At 42.4% G+C, this 20,463-nt stretch overlaps 1 protein-coding gene across 4 annotated transcripts in view; it reads right to left on the bottom strand.

Moving 5' to 3' along the window:
• Gng12 (G protein subunit gamma 12) overlaps positions 1 to 4,153 on the bottom strand; it is a 103,901-nt gene extending 99,748 nt beyond the window's left edge. Inside the window, exon 1 of one of the 4 annotated variants that reach the window (XM_060374083.1) lies at positions 4,042 to 4,153. The gene's annotated coding sequence lies outside the window, so the exon portion shown is untranslated. Of the gene's footprint in view, positions 1 to 3,604; positions 3,624 to 4,041 lie in introns of those variants that run through there. The other 3 variants (XM_021653310.2, XM_060374084.1, XM_021653309.2) reach the window with 3 other exon arrangements.
• Between the last annotated feature and the right edge of the window lie 16,310 nt (positions 4,154 to 20,463).

The following is a 20,463-nucleotide window of genomic DNA, read 5'->3' as shown; positions in this document are numbered from 1 at the left end:
GAGTAGTAGTGTATAGAACCACCTGACATGTGCAAGGTCCTGGATTCAATCACCAGTAACACACACAGGCACACACACTAGGTATCTCTAACAAAGATAAATCTAAAAACTCCCGAAGGGCTTCCCATTTACTGCAAAGGTGTTCGCACTTATTTTAATGGCATTCATGTGTCACAAAAGTTGGTATTTTTTGTTCCCAAGGCAACAAAATCCTGCAATATGTAGTTATAAATAAACCAGAATTTATTTTGAGTAACTATTACAAATGATTTGTTATATGTACAAGCTTACCAGGGAAACTGGAAGAAAATGGAAGCATTTACTTGTCTGTATCTGCCTTCAAGTCTTTACAAAAATACATAGCTAGCTGTAATTGTAATAATGCACTATATTTGTACCCGTCTTTCAGCTATGTAACCTAAAACAGACTTCATGCAGAGTTACTGATTAGAAAGGAAAATGAAACTAAGGTCTAGGATTAGTTTGCTGAGTGAGTTGATAGAACAATCCATTTCATATTTAAACAACAAAATATTATTGCCTAATCACTGCATAGTCTATTACTTTGTAAGCACAATTTGACAGGACTTTTTGAATAACAATGGCCCTTTTGGACATGAGAGAAATATGAAAATTTTGTGTGGCCCTTTTCCTGTGATAAAAGTGATGCATGCTCATTATCTATACAATGCTACATTAATGTCAATACTTATTGAATGTCAAGCAATGTTCCACATGGTCTCCATAGACAAATTCACTTATTCCTCACAACCTCAATAAAGCACAGAGAAATTAACTAAGTCTACACACCTAGGAACATAAGCCAGTAATCCATCATTATGCTGTAATGTTCTAGGAGTAAAAGCAAGCAATAATTTATTCAATCAAATCTTTTACTACGTCAGAGCACAGTGTCACAGGCCCAAAATAATTCATTATGAGCACTGTACCCTTTATACTTGAAATTGTCAAAACTGGCAACTGTGTCACTGTCACTGACACAGTTGATTCTATGCATCTGATATGAACTAAGGAAGAAACAGATGCTTAAAGGGTTTTTTTTAAGTAAAAACTTTTTTCAATTTTTCAAATTTTAGCAGATGATTCAGTGACTCTATCAGTTCATTTCCCGAATTGACTAACCATCTACTTTCACAAAATTTTAAAAATAAATGCAATTAGTCCCATTTTTTTATGGATCATCTGCTCCCATTACACAGCCATAGACACAAGACCAAACAACTACATACTCTTGGATCACATCTTTTTAAACTCTTACAGTTACACTTGGTAAAGATAAACGTTGCTTCTGCTTTTGACTTTTCTATCCAAGGTTAATAAATTTAACTATTTGAAATAAAAATTCTCTTTAAATTTAAAAGCTAAGTTATGTTCTTAATTGCCTAGCCCTAGAAATATTAAATATTTAACAACACCAAAAGTATTATTAAAATTATTGGTCCACTGATCATTATCATTCATACTGCTGTGGCAGGAACAGAAATACAAACTTATACATATTTACACACACACACACACACACACACACACACACACACAAAAGCTGGTCAACTTCTAGTTTTTTGAACAAGACCTCCTTCTAGTCTAGGCTAGCCTGGAACTTACTATGTTTTCCAAACTGGCTTTGAACTCTGAGCAATTCTCCTGCCTCAACTTTGCCAACTGCTAAGATTACAGGTGTGAGTTAGTGTGCCAGCATTCATTGTGCTTTGGAACTTAAAACTCTGATATCCTCCATTTCCAGAAGGTTCTAGCTATCCTAACTTATCAAGTGTCCTGCTGCCTGAGTGAGCTAGGTTAAAAGGAAGAAATGTGATCATTTTAAGCACTTAATGTGAGTTTCAATCTCTGTTTTCCAAAGATTAGTTGATACACTGTCTTCAAAACTCTAGAAATAGAGACCACTATTACTCCTACTTTGCAAATCAGATTGAAAAACACTAAACAATATTCTCATCCTGGTCTGTCTGACAAGAAAGCACTGTTAGAGCACTTCCCTTCCCAGTTTCCCTTCCCAGTGCTCAGAAACATTTAGTTCTAGAACTTGACCTTCCTAGGTAAGGCTCACACTAAAATGAAACAAACAACAACAAAACCCACCTAATGAAGACCCAGCATAGTGATTCAAAGTCTGTTTTTTTTTTTCCCCCTACTAGGGAGAGATTTAGAATAAAAATTATTGGGCATTAGCTAACTTTTCTGGGGTTCCTTTTTTTTTTTTTCTTTAAAACTGTGAAACCCTTTGCTCTCACAACCTGAATACCATGCATGTTCTGTAACAAGTGACAACAGCGACCCAATTGTCAGAGAATTTGTCTTTCAAATGAGCTTTCTGCACAGGTGACTGCACCTCCTTCCTACACCACACTTGCAGTCTCTTGTGAAGCACAGATCCTCATTTTTACACGGTTCTGTACAAATCTCAGGACTGCACACTGCAGTGTTCTGCACCCAATTTGCTGTGCTGAATACAGTGCACCATGGTTACTAGTCAGCACTCACTGGACCGACCCAGGGCTTTGCGGTGCTGGCTGACTGCTAAGGAAGGCAAGGGGTCTGAATATTTTATCTAAAAGTCCACTTAGCGATCTACAAATTGATTGCTTTTTAACCTGTGGTTGGGAGGAAGGAGGTGGTCAGTGGGAGGAAGCGGAAAGAGGGTAAAGAGGTCTACACATACAAAACAGACAGAAAATAAAGAAGAATTAAGAAATATGTGAGAACCTTATGTCTATGTATTGGAAAATGACCTCAACACATTTTTGTTCTTAAAGAGGGGGGAGGACCTCCATACTTGAAAGTGACTGCTTGACACCAGTAAATTTAACCTCACTGTTCTAGCATGACTTGCTTTCCCAGCCTCCCTGGGGAAGGGCTGGAATTCAGTGGTGATTTACATCCCTGGTCTGAAGTGCCAAGCAGTGGTGCAGCAGGGTGACCAGCACTCTAAAAACAAAGCCAAGCTATTGCTTTAAAATCTGAGAACACGCAGCCTGGCTCTGACAACATCCCAAAGATTCATTATAGACAGTCTATTCAGGAGACGCTCCGATCGCCCCAGGAAATATAAACAGTGTCCAAAGACAGCAGAGGGGAGAGGAAATAACTGACCGGAACGAGGCGAATCATGTGAAGTCCGTCCAACACGGCCTAAGACATCCCCAGTGTTTCCACTGGGAGCCGCGGTTAAACGTGCCCTGGCACACGGGCACAGACCTCCCCTCTAGCTCAGGCACGGGGCCGCTTCCTTTCCTACCCACTTGTTTGTGCACAGCCACGCCCGCACAGGAGGACCACGAGACCACAGGCCTCGGCAGATCCCTCCAGCTGATTTCCAGTTGCTTAAAGTTTAACAGGAATCGCGGCTCCCTCGGCGAAAGTTATGAATGATTTGAGTCAAGTTTACAAGACATCCACGGCCAGGATAAAGGAGTGTCGGGAGACACCAGCAATGGCGTCTTAAAAAGAGGGTTAATTAGTAGGCCCTAACTAAAACGAAGGCGAGTTTCTCTAACCCACCGGCTAAGCGTCCCGCGCTACATTAAAAGAAAAAAGCACGCGAGGCTCGAGTTTGAACTCCGACCTTCCTGTTGGAGTCACCGCCGCAGGGTCCCTCGTGGAGTGTCACCGAGTCCTCTCCACCATCGGCTCCTTCCCCGCCACCCACCACCCCCGTCTGGACAGAGCACCGAGGCTGCCAACCTCGCGCGTCCGGAGCCCGGCGTGGGGAGGGGAGGGGCGCGCGTGGCGGCCCCGGCCCGCTCCCCCGCTCCGCCGCGGGCTGGGCGGCCACTCCCCGGCCTGCTGCCCTCGGGGCCTGGCCGGGCCGCGCGGCTGCGGAGACCCAGCCCCCGGGGCCCCGCGCGCCCTCGGTGTGCCGCGGCGGGCCTCGCGCCCACTCCCCTCCCGCGGCCCGGGGCGCCCGCCGCCCGCGCCTCGTGCCTCGCCCCCGCCCGCGGGCCCCGCAGGCCGCCCCGTCCGGGCCCCGCCGCCCGGGCCCCGCGCTCGCTGGGCACTCACTCGCCGCCGCCGCCGGGGAGTCCGTCTCTCCGCGCTCCGGGACCGCCCGACCTCTCCTCCCCGCTCCGCGCCGGCTCCTCCCCGCGCGCGTGGGCGGGGCGCGTGGGCGGGGCGCGCGGCCGGGGGGCGGGGCGCCCGCGCCACCCCCTCCGCCGGCGCCCACGGGCCCGGGACGCCCTCGCCGCGCCCTGCCGCGGCCGTCGGGTGGGCGGACTCGCCGCCGCGCTGTGGACCCTGCGGCCGCGGGAGGCCGCCACCGCGCGCCGCAGTCCCCGCGCTGCGAAGACGGGCTTTGCCAAACCCCTACACAAAAGTGAGGCTCTGATCCGGAAAGGTCTGTGGAAAGGGCCACGGACGTATTTAAAGGGCTCTGCGGCCACGGGCACGTTGTTTCCCCCAAATGGAGGTTCGGCCAGATTGTTAAATGTGGAGAACATCATTGGCACACCATGCCCTACCCTTCGATCCCCGGTGAAATTTGTGCTTCCGAATGCCCCAACCTTGGCAGAGTTCTTCGTAATAAATTAATTGAATCAGGCCTTCTTTGTGGGGGGTGGGGAGATGTGAGGGAGGGAAGGTACGGTTTTAGTTTGGTAGATTGAAGAGCCAGTTTTGCTGCCACAAAAGCTGCTTACAGCCATTCAGCAAAACGAAGCACCTGTTGCAAGTCAAGCATTATGCTAAACGTGATAGGAGATACCAACCCAAGGGGAAGCTTGCTTGAGTTCAGGAGAGATGGATGTGCAGAAATGGCGACACTCCGCAGTCTGCTAGATTACTCCACGGGGTCTGCTTTCTCGTTTAACAGGGTTGAGGTAGAAGGCCAAAATGGATCACTAACTACTAACGAGAGCAGTACCCCTCCCCCTTTTTCTCAAGAGTTGGGTGAGAGCACTAACTGGATTCAGTACATTACAAGGAGGAAGGAAAGGTGGAAGGAAGGAAGGAAGGAAGGAAGGAAGGAAGGAAGGAAGGAAGGAAGGAAGGAAGGAAGGAAGGAAGGAAGGAAGGAAAGAAGGAAGGAAGATGGGAGGGCAACACTGGGGATTGTGGGAGAGTGGGAGGAGAAGTTGGGTGTGACCAAGATACAGGTACGAGATTGTCAAATAAAAGGCGTTCTTTAAAATGAGAGCTTCAGCAGAAAAGCACACAAGAGTATTTGCCATAATAAAATAAATAAACGCAAGTACGAGTGAGGATGTGGCGTTTCACCTGCAGAAGAGAAGTGGGCCCTTGGGGTGGTGGGATCTAGGCACTGAATCCCACTGAAGGCATTGCTCCTGCGTACACTCTTCCTCAAGTATGCCTTGCTTGGCAAATGCAGGTGTGCCTCCCCATGACATTCTGGCTGGGGTGCAAATCACAGCCTGCCATTCATTTTCTACTTTGTACAGCTTTCGGAAGAGCTGATTCAGACGACGACCCTGAACAGAGCGGCCTGACACAAGAATTGACCACCATTATAGAACCCCGTTAAGCATGTTCACATACTTTTAATTTGTTTCTCACTGGTCTGAGTGGCTTATTGAAGAATGTCTGATATAGTGCTCTTCAAATTGTAACCACACAACAGTCTGTGAACTGTTATCTACGTAAGGAGAGAACAGAAATCCAAGACCATGTACAAGTGTTTGCAGAAATTGTCTATTGAAATCAATTCATTTAAAGTGGGGCCTTCTATTTTGGACCCCTAACATCACACTATTCATTTTGTATTTCTGTGTGTGTGTGGGTGGGTGTGTGTGTGTACTAAAATAGCCTGCAACAAATTAAGAATAAAATACAATTAATCATGTATACCTGTGGGGTCTGCATCCTCAGCTTCAGCTGCAGATTGGAAATATTGAAAATAAAATTGAGACTGTTATGTGTTGTGGCTATAAATATGTTTTTTGTTTGTTTGTTTGGTTGGTTTTTTGTTTTTTTTTTTTGTCCCAGGTATGGGATGTTGGACTGATTCAGACAGTCCACAGCAGCAGACTATTTGCTTCATGCGGGCTCTGAGAGGAGCTCTTTGCCAGCTACAGATAGTTTAAATCTGAGGACTCTAGAGAGAGAATAAATGCCAGAGCCCAGAGAGTGTGGAGGTCGGAGAAAGAGGAGAAAGAACAGTGCTGCTCCTGCTTCCCCATTGCCGCTCCAGGTTGCTGTTGTGAGACAAGAAGTTGGAGATTTCCTGAAACAAGAATTGGACTGGCTCCAAGGACCCAGACAACCCTGACCAGCAGGAAGCAGCTAAGAAAGAACTGCGAAATGTGCCCCCTCCCACTAACCCTTTCTGTCTCCTACCTGGTGTTGGTGTATTGGAAGGGATTGAGGTGGGGTAAGGAGAAAAAGATATAGAAATGTAAATAAAAGAGTTTTTTAAAAAGTACTCCAACAGTTCTGAACAAGTTCATTTTTTCATCTTTATTTCATTTATAATACAGTGTAACAAAGATTAATATTTTCATTGTATAGGAACTACATAAATAATCTAGAAATAATTAAAACTTCATATGCAAGATTCCATAAGTTAAATGCAAATACCATGTCACTTGAGAGGAGAGTTTTGTCTCCTTAGATTTCAGTGTATAAATGGAGGATGACCCTGGAAGTAGTCCCCTCTGGGCACTCAGAGACAGCTGTGCTGCAGAGAGCTAGGAAGTCCTGATCTCACTCGCCTAACGTTTAACTAGTGCTTCCTGTGTGGCAGATGCTGCTCTAAGAGCCTTACATATATTGAACCTTTTCATTCTCCTAGCAACCCTAGCAGGTAGGCACAACAAAATTAACCCACTCAGTCTGATAGTGGCAGAGTTGGGTTTTAAATGCAGGGTGCTTTTACCCAAGAATCTTGGACTGTTTCCTGAACTTTGATGATTCACATTCCATCTCCATGTGCTGTGCCTTCTACCGTGTGTATGTGTTTGTGTGTGTAGCGTTACACCTAGTATGTAATATATATATTACATATATATATCGTGTATATATATATATAGGCTCACATATAAATGAATATATGCATTTTCAGTTAGTAATTCTACTTATGAAATTATGGTTTGGTCATCAAACATTCTGTTCTCACCTGTTCATATTGAAGTATATGCCCAACCCCAGCAATTTCTGTTAGCCTTTGGTCTAATCCCCTGCAGTCCCTCTCCAGCTTTATGAACACTGATTTCAAGATACTGCATGACTGCCAGCATCTGTATCTCATGGTCAAACTACTACCTACAGCTTCAGGCTGTCCTTTGCCTGGGCACAGGACGGCTGGAAGTGCCTGGTACCTAATGTACTTCTTACATCCTTACCCAGTGGCAGGACTGTGGAGGTAAAAAAAATACGTCATCTTTTTTGAGGCTGCATCTAGGCTGTCAGCAGCACTCCCTGAAGGACTTGGCAAAGAATCTCTCTTTTCCTCCAGCATTTTGTTTACCTTCCCTTACCCTTCTCCATCTTCCCAGTTCTACTTCCTACTCCCCTGTCAAAATGTTTGGGAATATGTCCCAGCCAGAACCTGCAGTGTGATTTATGTGTACTCAATGCAGAATGAAAAATGCTCAAAGTTATTTAAGGATTTCAAAATGACATGGCTGAGCATTAAGTCACTGTACTGCACAGGTGTGTGACTGTCCTTTGCACATTAGTGAAGCTGGCCTAGATTCTGAAGCACCATTTTCACCTGAGTGTTTCTTCCTCTTAGGCTCTGCTTCTAGAGAATCCCAAGCTAAAATAACAGCTATGAAAGCAGCAATAAGCCCAGCTAGGTACTACCAGACCTGTCTGTAAAAGCTACCAGCATTCCACATTTCATAGGAAGAATTCTATTATTGTAGGTTGAGGTTTGGCTACAGAAAGCCTATAATCATTAAGAACGGTCTGGATTAGTGAGGTAAGAAAATGAATTTCAGTCACGATTCTCACTGACACCCAAGCACACTATGAAAATATATCTTAGATGGAGTATCCCAGAAATGCCTTTTCTAAAGAAGTTCTGATGATGACTGGTTAGAAGAGAGGCCTGTAAGGAAGTTAGACTGGCAGCGCTGGTTGGAAGACCAGACCCTCTCAGTGCAGGGACAGCTGAAGCCTGGGACTGAAGCTGGGCGGGCCTTCGGAGTTGGCCTGAATTGAGTCCATGGTGTTGACCTCTGGGTTTTGCTTTTCTGTAATTTTTTTTTTTTGAATGGGGGCAGAGGTTGAACTTTGTGTCTCTATATTTTATATTACTAGAAAGAAGCAGTGCTTTGACAAAGTAGCTTTCAAGGGCAGTGCTCATTGATGGATATGCTCAGCAACTGGAAACAGTTGTGTCAACCTGCAGTCCTGGGAGAGGCTTCACAGGAGGGTGTCTCCCAGATTCTACTTGGGTTTGTGATTAGGAATACTAGGAGTATGTATCTGAACCCAAGGGAGAGTGACCTTAGATTTTTTTAATTAATTATTTGTGTGAGGCACACCTGCTCTGGTGAGTGTACAGACATCAGAACCACCTCTATTTTCTACTCCACCTTTACGTGGGTTCTAGGTATTAAACTCAGAGGGTTCTTTACCCTCTAAGCCATTTCATTAGGCCCTCTGAGCTCAGATTTTTATGTCACACTGGGACAATTGCTGGTATCATGGGCCTATTGATCTTATTTTGTTCTTTCCCAGGCTTCCTTTAAACTTTTTCTCTATATTTTTCACAAACACTCCCAATGACTCTGAAATAAAGCAAATAAATCAGTTGCCTGTAAAAGAATCAGTTGCTGTAAACAAAACAAAACAAAAGCAGAGAAGCAGGGTGAAATAAGTCTCGTGAATGAATTTTGGGGTCAAGTGTGTATATAAGGAGTTGTCAGAGAATGACTTCTAAAGTCCCACGTCTAGAAAAACCAAATTTTACAAGCGAGGTAGCCAGCAAGATAAATTATTTTATAACCCAAGACAGCTACTCTTTAACATTGGTTGTGGTTCCTTTGTGAACCTACTGTGAATTTTGTTCACTCTTCAACAACACTACCCCTCAGCTTTTATTCAGTATTCAATAACCTCACAGTAACTTAGGCATCAGTAGGAAAGGGTTCTGAAGAAGCAGGGGAAGTGAGGCTAACCCACAGGCCCTTGTACAATTAGACCCCAGAACTTGTGTAAGGATCAGCTTCACACTCTGCGGTTTTCACTTGTCCTGCTGTACACAGCTCCCTTCTCTCCGAACCTGCCCTTGACGTCGTGAAGAACTACCTCCTTCTGAGCAGGCTAGTGTTCCACAAACTGGTTTTTCTCTTCAGTCAGAGGCGGTCGTTCCTATTTCTTTGTAAAAGTTAGCGAGGGCAGAAAAAGTCACAGTCCTGGGAATCCCTAGGTAAACTGTTGTAACCCAGATGGGCACAAGAAGGAACTATGATCCAAACAATGGCTACAGATCAGAAGTAAATTTAACATAATTCCTCAAGTGGGTCTACATCATCGATTACAAACGCAGTATGAGTTTCTGCATCATTTCCCAGCTAGACTCCTGAGAGTGGAAGTCCCCATTCTATTGTCTAGAGATTAAATATATTGGCTCAAGAGTTCATGAATTTCTCATAATGGGAGGAATCAATCAATGGCCAACCAAAAAATGGGCAGCAAATGATAAGGAAAACAACCCAAACTCTATGGGAAATAGAGTACCTCAATTCCCCATATCCTGTGACAAAAAGATGCATGGAAGGGGCAGGAGAGATGGCTCTACAGTTAAAAGTGCTGGCTTCTCTTCAGAGGACCCAGGTTCAATTCTCAGCACCCACATGGGAGCTCACAACTGTATGTAATTTGAGCCCCCGAAGTTCAAATATCTCATACAAATACACATACAGATACACATCAATGTACATAAAATAAAAATAACACTTTATTTTAAAGCACATGAAAATAATGCCATGAATGTATTTTTGAGCCTAGAAGGCAGATTTAAGATATGTAAACAGATTGCTTTATGAATGTATTTGTAATGATTTTTTTTTTGCAAAATATTTAAAGTGACTTTATTAGTGGAATTTTAGGTGTCTGGCAAATCTCTCTCTTCTTCCATGCCTCCATCATATAATAGTCACATAACCCATCAAGCCTCCAGATACACAGGGAGGGGTTGGAGACTTTTCCTTCATAACCAGTGTAGCCAGCATCAAAACAGGACTTGCAGAAACCACGGGAGAAGGAAAACTGATGATAGTAAGCAATAGTTGGTCCTTGACCTTTTCCAAAACACAGACAGAGAAGCTGGATATGGGCTGCGGTGTTTGAATAACAATGGCCCCCATAGGCTTGTGTATTTGAATGCTTAAATAATCACCAGGGAATGGCATTGTTTAAAAGGATTAAAAGCATTGGGAGGTGTGGCTTTGCTAAAAGAAGTCCTTGAAGAAAACCCTGAAAGTCTACAGGTTCTCTTCCAGCTCAGCTTCTTCTTTCTAGTGCTCTGCCCTCTGAATTCTCTGCTTTAATCTCTGTTTGTCTCCATCTCATTCAAGCTCACTGTGTTCTCCTCTACTATACGCTTAGAAGGTTCCTTAAGGAGAGGTGGTCTCACCTCATTTGTTTCCCATCTCTCAGGGATCACATCTTTTCATTACCTGACATACAACATCTTACAAGCTTATTTTACATATTTCACCTGGCTTTTGAGCTGTTTCAGGAGAGACAAAACAGTTCCTTTATTCCATGTTGTTGAACAGCGGATGTCAACTCTTTCCTAGCACTCTGAATTTTTCATTATTCTTCTTTTCCACGTACTGTTATTCATTGTATTGCTTGTTTATTTTAAGACAGGGTCTCACTAGGGTTTGGGTTGTACCAGATTCTGAATTTCTGATAATCACATATTTGTAAACTTGTAAAACCTGAATCAGAATAAAGTCAGAGAAAGGTGTACAAGTGTCATGTTTTTAGGCTTCATTATCATGGTTTCTTCCTTTCTGCTTCTCCTCCCTCTTCATTTCCTTCAGTCTTTCCTTTTCTTCCTCTTTTCCCTCTTCCTTTTTGTCTTAGTGTTCTATTGCTGTGAAGAGACAGTGTGACCATGACCACTCTTATAAAGGACAACATTTAATTAGAGCTGGCTTACAGTTTCAGAGGTTGTGTCCACTAGGGTCACGATGGGAAGCATGGCAGCACACAGGCAGACGTGGTGCTGGAAAGGCTGCTGAGAGTTCTGCATCTGGATTGGCAGGCAGCAGGAAGAGAGAGGTACTAGGATTGGCCTGAGCATTTGAAGCCCCAAAGCCTACGCCCTAGTAACATACTTCCTCCACCTAGGCCACACCTACTCTGACAATGCCACACCTACCCCAACAAGTCGGCATTTAATCCGTGTCAAGCAGTGCCACGCCCTAGTGACCAAGGATTCAAACATATGAACGATTTTATGTGGTCTGTTCTTATTCAAGCCAGTGCTTGAATAAGACTTATTTTGTTTAACTTTTTTGTCCTTTAAGTCTCATTTTTCTTATCAATTTTAGTGTTTTCTGATATTCACAAAATATTGTAGATTAAAGTACTCATTACATATGTTTAGTTTCACTCACTAAAATTGTTTAAAGCATTGGAAGGACATAATAGACACATTGTTAGCTAACAGTAGACCTTACTGTGTGTGATGCTCTGTTCTAAGAACTTTATACATGTTATTTCATGAACTGAAACCGCAACAATCTTCGTTTTATAGGCGAACTATTTGATACAATTCTTGCAGCAAATAAATAAAGTTATAAAATGTAGTTGCTGTCCCTACATTATTTGGGGAAGGTTCCAGAATCCCCGTGAGAATACCAATTTCCATGGTATTCAGATCCCACAGAAATTCCATCTACCTATCTACACCTCTTTCTATGCACTTTAAACCATCTCCAGATGATTTACAACACGAATCAAAATGTGTAAATGCTGTGAAAATGGTTGTTAGACTCTATTGGGAAAAGGAGGAAAAACGGTTGGTGAGTGTACAGATGCAGTGTTTTAAAGAGGTACTTTGGTCAGTGGCTGACTACTTGGATGAGGAACTAGCAGATAAAAAGCTGGTTGCCTTGGGAAGTGAAGCTCGGCACTGGAGACCTCAAGAGCTCCCTATTGTGGGAGCTACACGTCTAAAGATTAACATTTAACAAACACAAAACCAGATTATCTCCTTAGCTGGGCTAAAAGGCTAGATGAGCAGGAAATCCCTCTTCCTTAGCGTGGAGACAGGCTTTATCTAGAACAGCCAAGCTGTCCAGCTGGGCAGACCAGGTAGCTGGAGAGAAACCGTGATCCTTTCTTTCCAGGAGGATTTTTTTTTTTTTTTTAAGCAAAAGCTCACTATATACCCAGGCGAGCATGGAATTCACTGTATGGCTCAGACTTACTAGCAACATTATTGCCTAAAGCCCCCGAGTGCTGGGATTACAGATAAGAGCCAGCATGTCCAGTGAGTGCCCAGTGAGACAGTGTGTCTCCAGAGCATGGTTCTTATGTGAAGAGGCATGGTTCAGTTGTACACACACAGGCACATTAAGCAGAATATAATGCGGGTGGCGAATAGTCATGAACTCAGTGACTGTGGGGATTAACACCTACTGACCCAACATGGAGCAACTGACCCAAACCATAGGTTAGTAGGGTAGAAATACCCTTGCTCCTGGAAGCTGGATGGAACTTTTCCTTGAGTGACATGGTAACACTGTATGTGTGCGCGTGCGTGCGTGTGTGTGCGTGTGTGTGTGTGTCTGGGGTGGACACACACATTGTTAACATTTCTACTTAGCAGCACTAAACATGCAGTTATTTTAAAGCTTTCTTATGGATGATTATGTATTCTGTCAATGCAAAAACTCAGTTCTTACCTTAAAGGAAATAATAGATAGCTTGTTTGGGTTATCCCAGGTGCCATTGCTAAACAGTTACGTGAAGCTTTACAGGAATGGACCAGAGAAAATCATAAATCAAGACATTTCTCGAATACATGGGCAGAAACATCAGGTGTGTGGCCTCAGAGGCCTGGCTGCCCTTTCAGAGGCCTGGGGCTGGCTTCCTAGTATCCACATACCAGCTCACAACCACTTATAACTCCAGTTCCGGGGCATCCAATACCTTCTTCTGACCTCCACAGACATTAATGTAGTGTATACACATACATGTAGGCAAAACACCCACACATGTAGAAGAAAGAAAAAGGAAACATCAAGTAACATGTCACAGAAAAGCACGGACATTTCAGCCTTAGGTTCAGATGCTATCTCATGGCGTTTCTAGCCTTTTGATTGTTGGGAACGGAGAGGTCTGTCTATATATCCTAAAGAGATTTACCTCTTGGTCACAAAAGTGTGACCTTATGAAGTGACACATATGGAGGAGGGCAATTAATGGCTGTTAATGAACGTCCAAAGGTAATTTAGGGCAGGACTTGCGTTATCTCATCTTCTCGATACCACTACAGTGGTGATCAGCCACTCAGCCTTGAGAAGGCTCAGAGGAAGTGTGGTTCTTTCCGGGAGAGTCTGTTCATAGTTCTCCCCATTAGCCAGGCATCACACGTGTGCATTGGCACGAAGGGCACATTCCCAGTGCCTGTGAGGCTGAGCAGGAGGTAACAAACGGGTCTTTAGGAGAACAGTAATAAAGCCATTAAAAAAAAAATCCTGCAATGTGTTGTTAAAATCTTCCAGCCCACTGTGCTCCAAATCTGAGTATTGATATATTTTATTTATTTTGTATGCATGGGTGTGATGGGGGTTGCACTTGTGCTCAGAGGACAGCTTTTGAAAGTCAGTTCTTTTCTTTCACTGTGTGAGTTTTAGGGATTGAATTTATATCATACTGCTTGGTGGCTAATGCCTTTACCTTTAAGCCATCTCTTCTTCCTATTTTCTTTTCTTTTCTTTTTTTGTCCTCTGTAATTTGATACAATGTGTAATATATAATGGGGTAATGGACTTAAAATTTAAAAAAGAAGGTAACAGATAATGGAAACGAGCATTTAAACAACCAAAATTTATATATTTCTAAAAGCTAGATTGTATGTTTACCCCTGTTTATATGTTTCACAGTTATTTGTGAAACTGTAAACAGCTTTACTTATATTTGAAATATTTAAACAATTATATCTATCTATCTATCTATCTATCTATCTATCTATCTATCTATCTATCTATTTGAGACAGCGTCTCACTATGTAGCCCTGGCTGCCCTGGAACCTTGCTGTATAGAGCAGTCTGTCCTCAAACTCGCGGAGATCTGCCTTAATAAAAGGTCTTAATACCCTCATGTGCAATTAATTAAAGCCAGGGTTAACATTACTCTATCACTTGCAACTACAGTGAGTTTTGAAATACTAGGTACGCTAAACAATTGAGAATATCTACTTATAAATGATTGAAGAACGCTAACCATGTGGTAAATGCTCAATTACTTAGGTCCTCAGCTGGCACTGTGGTTGACACCTAGAATGTCTGAGGTCCAGGTGCATGTGTTCACAGAAGGCATTAGCACACACTTGATGGGAGACTTAAAATAAAAATCTAAGAGTACATGGCATGAAATGTTGTCCTCCAGGAATAGGTTAGAAGTACTGAGGGGTTGAGGATTTAGCTCAGTGGTAGAGTGCTTGCCTAGCAAGCACAAGGCCCTGGGTTCAGTCCTCAGCTCTGGAAAAGGACAAAAACAAAAACAAAAAAACAAGCCAAGAAGTACTGGACAGAGTCTTTTCCTCCAGGCCAAATACAGTCTTTGATGTGATAGTAACTTTGTTTTGTGTGTGTGTGTGTGTTTCCAGTTTGTTTGCTTTCTAAAAAAAATTTTTCTTAAATTAAAAAAAGGCATGGAGTTGGATAGGTGGGGAGGATCTTGGAGGAGATGGGGGAGAGAAAACCATGGTCAGAGTATATTGTATGAAGTTTCAATAAAAAATTTTATAAAAAGAAGAATCATTTGAGGATGATTTGGGGACCAGAGCGATACCCCAGCTGTGCACGGCTCTTCTTGTAGAAGACCCAGGTTCAGCTACCATCACAAGAAACACACAGAGACAGACACAAACAAAACCCACAAAATTGGAAACCATAATATGCAAGCAATTGACAAAATTTTAAAAAGCCCAAACAAACCAACATGAGACAAATATAAATCTACAAAAGCAGCAGTAAGTTTGATTTGTATTGGCTACCTACTGCTGGGCTTGGGGACCAACCTTAAGTGATGTTTATATACTTACAGAGACTCCATGAAACAAAACCTCCCTTTGCAAGGACTTGCCAACTAGAGATAGTTTCTTGGTTAGAGATGAGAGATTATGTCCACTTCCTCTCTCAACAGTGGTGCCTCATCTGTTTTGAACCTGTGAGCAGGCCCTGTTTCTGCTGTCATAGTCTCTGTGAGCTCTTACGTGCATCCTGTTGTGTCTGGAAGACACAGTGTCCTTAGTGTCATCCTTCCCCCCGGGCGCTTACAGACTTTTAAGTCTCCTCTTCCTCATAGCTCCCTGAGCCCTGAAGGGAAAGGGTTCGATAGAAATGTCCCAGTTAGGACTAAGTGCTCCGAAGCTTCCCCCTCTCTGCACGTTCTCAGTTGTGGGTCTCCATTTTTCCCCATCTTCTGCAGGGGGAAGCTTCTGTGATGGTAGCTGAGAGTGGCAATGGTCTGTGGATATAGCAGTACGTCATTAAGAGTCATTTTATGTCTGTGTTCCTTATCTGGTTTTCCCCGAAGCCCTTGGCCTATTCAGTCTTGGCTTCTTAGCCATCCAGGCAGTTTTAGGTACGAGTTCCATCTCCTGGATAGAGCCTTAAATCTAATCAGACAACGGTTGGTTACTTTCACAACTTTTGTACCACGACAGCACCAATGTATCTTGCAGGTAGGTAACTGTTGTAAGTCAGAAAGTTTGTAACTGGGTGATACTGATGTTTACTTTCCCCTATAGTAGTGTGCAGAGTACCTTCCAGTTCTATGAACACTATCCAGTAGGGGTGAAGGCTCCAGTTAGGCTCCAGATCAAATTCTCTTTTCAATGAAATTGCAAGTGTTATCTTCAGCAACAGAACTGTACCATCAGATAAAAACCGTCAGATAAAAAACGCCTTGGCAATAGAATGAGTTATTTGGGTTTTTCCATAGGGTCCCTTTAGCCAACAGCTAACTATGTGTAATCCATTCCTGGCAAAGGGAGTTCCACTTAGTGGCAAAAGATGCTGGTTAGGGTTGGAATAATTCCCTTAGTAAGAATTTTCTCTACTATTGAAAAAATGGGTGTCCAATAAGGGAGGGCTTTATTCAATGAGGAATTAAAAGTAGTAAGAAAGTAAAATATAAAAATAAACTGTTAGCCAGGAGGAGGTGGTACACACCTTTAATCCCAGCACTTGGGAGGCAGAAGCAGGTGGATCTCTGTAAATTCAAGGCCACCCTGGTCTACAGAGCTAGTTTCAGGACAGCCAATACTACACAAAGAAACCCTGTCGCAAAAACAAACAAACAAAAATCCAGAAAAAATAGTCTTACCACAAGTTTTAGACATTTCATTTAACAAAAGGATAAAACAAAGTGTTTGTATTGCTAAGTCAGTTTTAAAAAATTATTAACAATAGATCGATACTTTAAAAAAAGCTTATTTTTATAAGCAGAGAATTAGGTATCGATTCTATCTCGGGGTATTGAATTTTGACATTTAAAATTTAGTAGCTGTTGTACAGGACTTCAGAGCCAGGCTGCCACCATCTTCAGGGTTTTGGCTGGGCCTTCTCTCAAAACATCACTGCTGGCTTGTTGGTAGTAGACATTCCTCATAGAAAAAGGAGGTAGGGAAAAGTCATAGGACTCTCACACAGTGTATAGCCATTCCTCCCAACCAATTTTATGCTATTTTGCCCTAATTACACTTGGCCTCGGGATCTTAGGGAAGGGCTAGAGCATGCAGGTGACTAGGGAAAGGGACTCCATCTTCAGAGCAATGAGAAGTCCTCCTCATTCCTTGGTATAGAGATTTGAGTGGCTGCTTTAATGTCATCTTTGTGTCTGGCTATAATCTCTCACCCTTTGGTACGTAAGCAAGCCTAATGAACCTGTTGGTTCTTCCTATTTCACGGCCTGAACTTTCGTGAGATTAGACTTTGGATTTTTCTTTGGGAGCCTTTGAGGAAGGGACAGATACTGTGTAGACCACATCTCCCCACAACCAACTTGGTTATAACCAAGCCCACTTTATTATGCTCCTTTCTCAGCATAGTTTCCTTCAACTTTGTTTTCATCTATTTCTATTTTGTAACCATCTTTACCTTGCCACACAAAGTCTTTACCTTTCGTTTTATTTTTTAAAATATTTTATTTATATATTATTGTTTTTGTTGTTGTTTATTGTTTGTTTGTTTATTTGTTTTTGAGATAGGGCTTCTCTGTGTTGCCTTGGTTGTCCTGGACTCACTTTGTAAACCAGGCTGGCCTCAAACTCACAGAGATCCGTCTGCCTCTGCCTCTCTGAGAGCTGAGATTACAGATGTGCACCACCACACGTGGCTAAAAATACTATTTTATGCACATGGGTGTTTTGCCTGCATGCATGCCTGTGTACCATATGTGTCCCTGGTGCCTGTGGAGGCCAGCAGAGAGCACTGAATCTCCTAGAACGGAATTATATGTAGTTGTGAGCCACCGCGTGAGTGCTAAGAACCAAACCACACCTTGGCAGAGCAGCTACTGTCAGTGCTCTCAAAGGCAGAATCAGCCCTTCAACTTCATTTTACTTCTTTTTAACTTTCTCTTATCAAAAGTGTATCTCCTGCACTATTTTTCCTCTACTTGTGGGTTCCTTTTTTTAAAAAGCCTTATTGTCAACATTGTTTTTGCACAATTTAGAAAATGCTTTCATTTTTAAAAGGTGATTATATTTTAAATGAAAACTCAGGAGGCTGTATCTAAAACACAGATGACAGATACAGTATTTTAAATATCAAACAGATACAAGTACAGATAAAACACATTAATAGTCTTGTGTTTTAACAAATTTAAATTATTCATTAAATGTTTAAGTCATTGTAGCAGGCACTTTGAAATTGCTTTGGTTTAAAAAAGTAAAAAGCGTTTATTGCTCATTAGAATTCATGAGACATCCAAAGCAGGTTAGTTTTTTGGCGTTTCTACTGTGTTTCTTATCATCAAACCCTACATTGTGGTGATTACCTGTTAAGAGAAAGGACTGTACTGTGGAGCAAGAACAGTTTTCTTGTAAAGAACCAGTTTGTCCCTCAAGCTGTAGAGACTTTCAAGATGATCTTGTAGAACCTGAACTGAGGCAAGGATCAAGGAGATGGCATCTTCAGTGCCCTGTGTCACCAGACATGCCTTGGGATTCTTTCTAATTTTAAATATCCTTATTGATACTTCCAAAAGAAAGACCAGAGGCCAACAGACACTTTGTTTTCCAAATATGGTCACTTTGTTTACATATCCTCTCCCTGTCCCTTGGTATGTTCTTTTAATTGGCCTACTAGCTGTGTTAGCCAAGATTACTTAGCCTGTTTGGGCAGTTGAAGTTGGGATTTTGTTTTTTTTTTTTTTTTCACCTTAAAACTCTAGTTTCACTATGTGCCAGAGGGAAGCTGGGGTAATTCAACAACTCCAGTTTACCTGAACACTTACTTGGAGCCAGTTTGATACCAAATATGGTGATTGGAATAAGAATGGTCCCCACAGGCTCATATAGTTCAGTGATTAGTCACTAGGGAGTGACTTGGGAGGGCTTGGGAGGTGTGGCCTTGTTGGAGTAAGCCCACTCTTGACTAGCATATCAGGGTGTAGCTCTCAGCTACTTCTCCAGCACCATTTCTGCCTTTGTGTCGCCATGCTAATGAGCTAAACCTCTGAAATTGTAAGCAAGTCTCAATTAAATGCTTTCCTTTATAAGAATTGCTATGGTTCTGATGAGACCTGATAGACTAGGGTCAGATGGAAAGGGAGGAGGACCTCCCCTATCAGTGGACTGGGGGAGGGGCATGGAAGGAGAAAAAGGAGGGAAGGTGGGATGGGGAGGGGGCAAGGGAGAGGACTACAGCTGGGATACAAAGTGAATAATTTGTAATAAATAAAAAAGAAAGTATACTGAAAAAAATAAAAAAAAGAAAGAAGCAAACAGAAAAAAAGAATTGCTATGATCATGGTATCCTTTCACAGCAACAGAACACTAACGAAGATGCCAAATAAACACTGTAAATCAATCCAAGGATGCATAGACAATACAGAATGCTAAATTTAAAAAAGAACTAAGACTGATAGCTCTCATCGGTATTTGTTTATTTATTTTATTAAAACTTTTCCAGCTGGGCTTGGCAGCACATGCCTATGATCCAAGCACTCAGAGAGGCAGAGGCCAGGCAGATCTCTGTGAGTTCAAGGACCACCTTGTCTACTAGTAATACCAGGCCCAGGCTACACAAAGAAATCCTGTGTCAGATTTTTTTTTCCACAGAATATATTTTGATTATGTTTTTACCCTCCAACTCTTCCCAAATCCTCTCTTCCTCCCTACTCACTCAATACCATTTTTTTTTTCTAACAGGTTTAGTGTTTCTGGTTTTATATTGAGGTCTTTGATCCACTTGAACTTTAGTTTAGTGCAGGGTGATAAATATGGATCTATTTGCCTTTTTATAAATGTAGACATCCAGTAAGACAGCACCATTTGTTGAAGATGTTATCTTTTTTCCATTGTATAGTTTTGGTATCTTTCTCAAAATCAGGTGTCCATAAGTGTGTGGGTTTATTTCTGGGTCTTCTACTCAATTCGGTTGATCCAACAGCCAGTTTCCATGCCAGTACCATGCAGTTTTTATTACTTTTGCTCTAGAGTATAGCTTGAGATCAGGGATGGAGATACCTCCAAAATATCTTTTCTTGTAGAGGGTTGTTTTAGTGATTTTGGGTTTTTTGTTATTCCATATGAAGTTGAGAATTTTTCTGTCTGTAAAGGATCTTCGCCAACCCTATTATCTGGCAGAAGGCTAATACACAGAATTTATATAGAACTCAAGAAGTTAAGCAGTAACAAATCAAGTAATCCAATTTTAAAAAATGGGGTACAGCGCTAAACAGAATTCTCAATAGAGGAACATCAAATGGCAGAGAAATATTTAAAGAAATGCTCAACATCCTTAGCCATTAGGGAGATGCAAATCAAAACAACCCTGAGATTTCACTTTACAACCATCAGAATGGCTAAGATCAAAAACTCAAGTGACAACACATGCTGGAAAGGATGTGGGGAAAGGGGAGCCCTCCTCCATGGTTGGTGGGAATGTAAACTTGTACAACCACTTTAGAAATCAATCCAGCTCTTTCTCAAACAATAAGGAATAATGCTACCTCAAGATCCAGCTATAGCACTCTTAGGCATATATCCAAAAGATGCTCAAATATACAACAAGGACATTTGCTCAACCATGTTCATAGCAGTTT

Source organism: Meriones unguiculatus, chromosome 21 (assembly GCF_030254825.1).
Source record: "Meriones unguiculatus strain TT.TT164.6M chromosome 21, Bangor_MerUng_6.1, whole genome shotgun sequence".
NCBI lineage: Eukaryota > Metazoa > Chordata > Mammalia > Rodentia > Muridae > Meriones > Meriones unguiculatus.
Note: the sequence above shows the minus strand (reverse complement) of the source record. Positions and strands in the feature narration are given on the sequence as shown.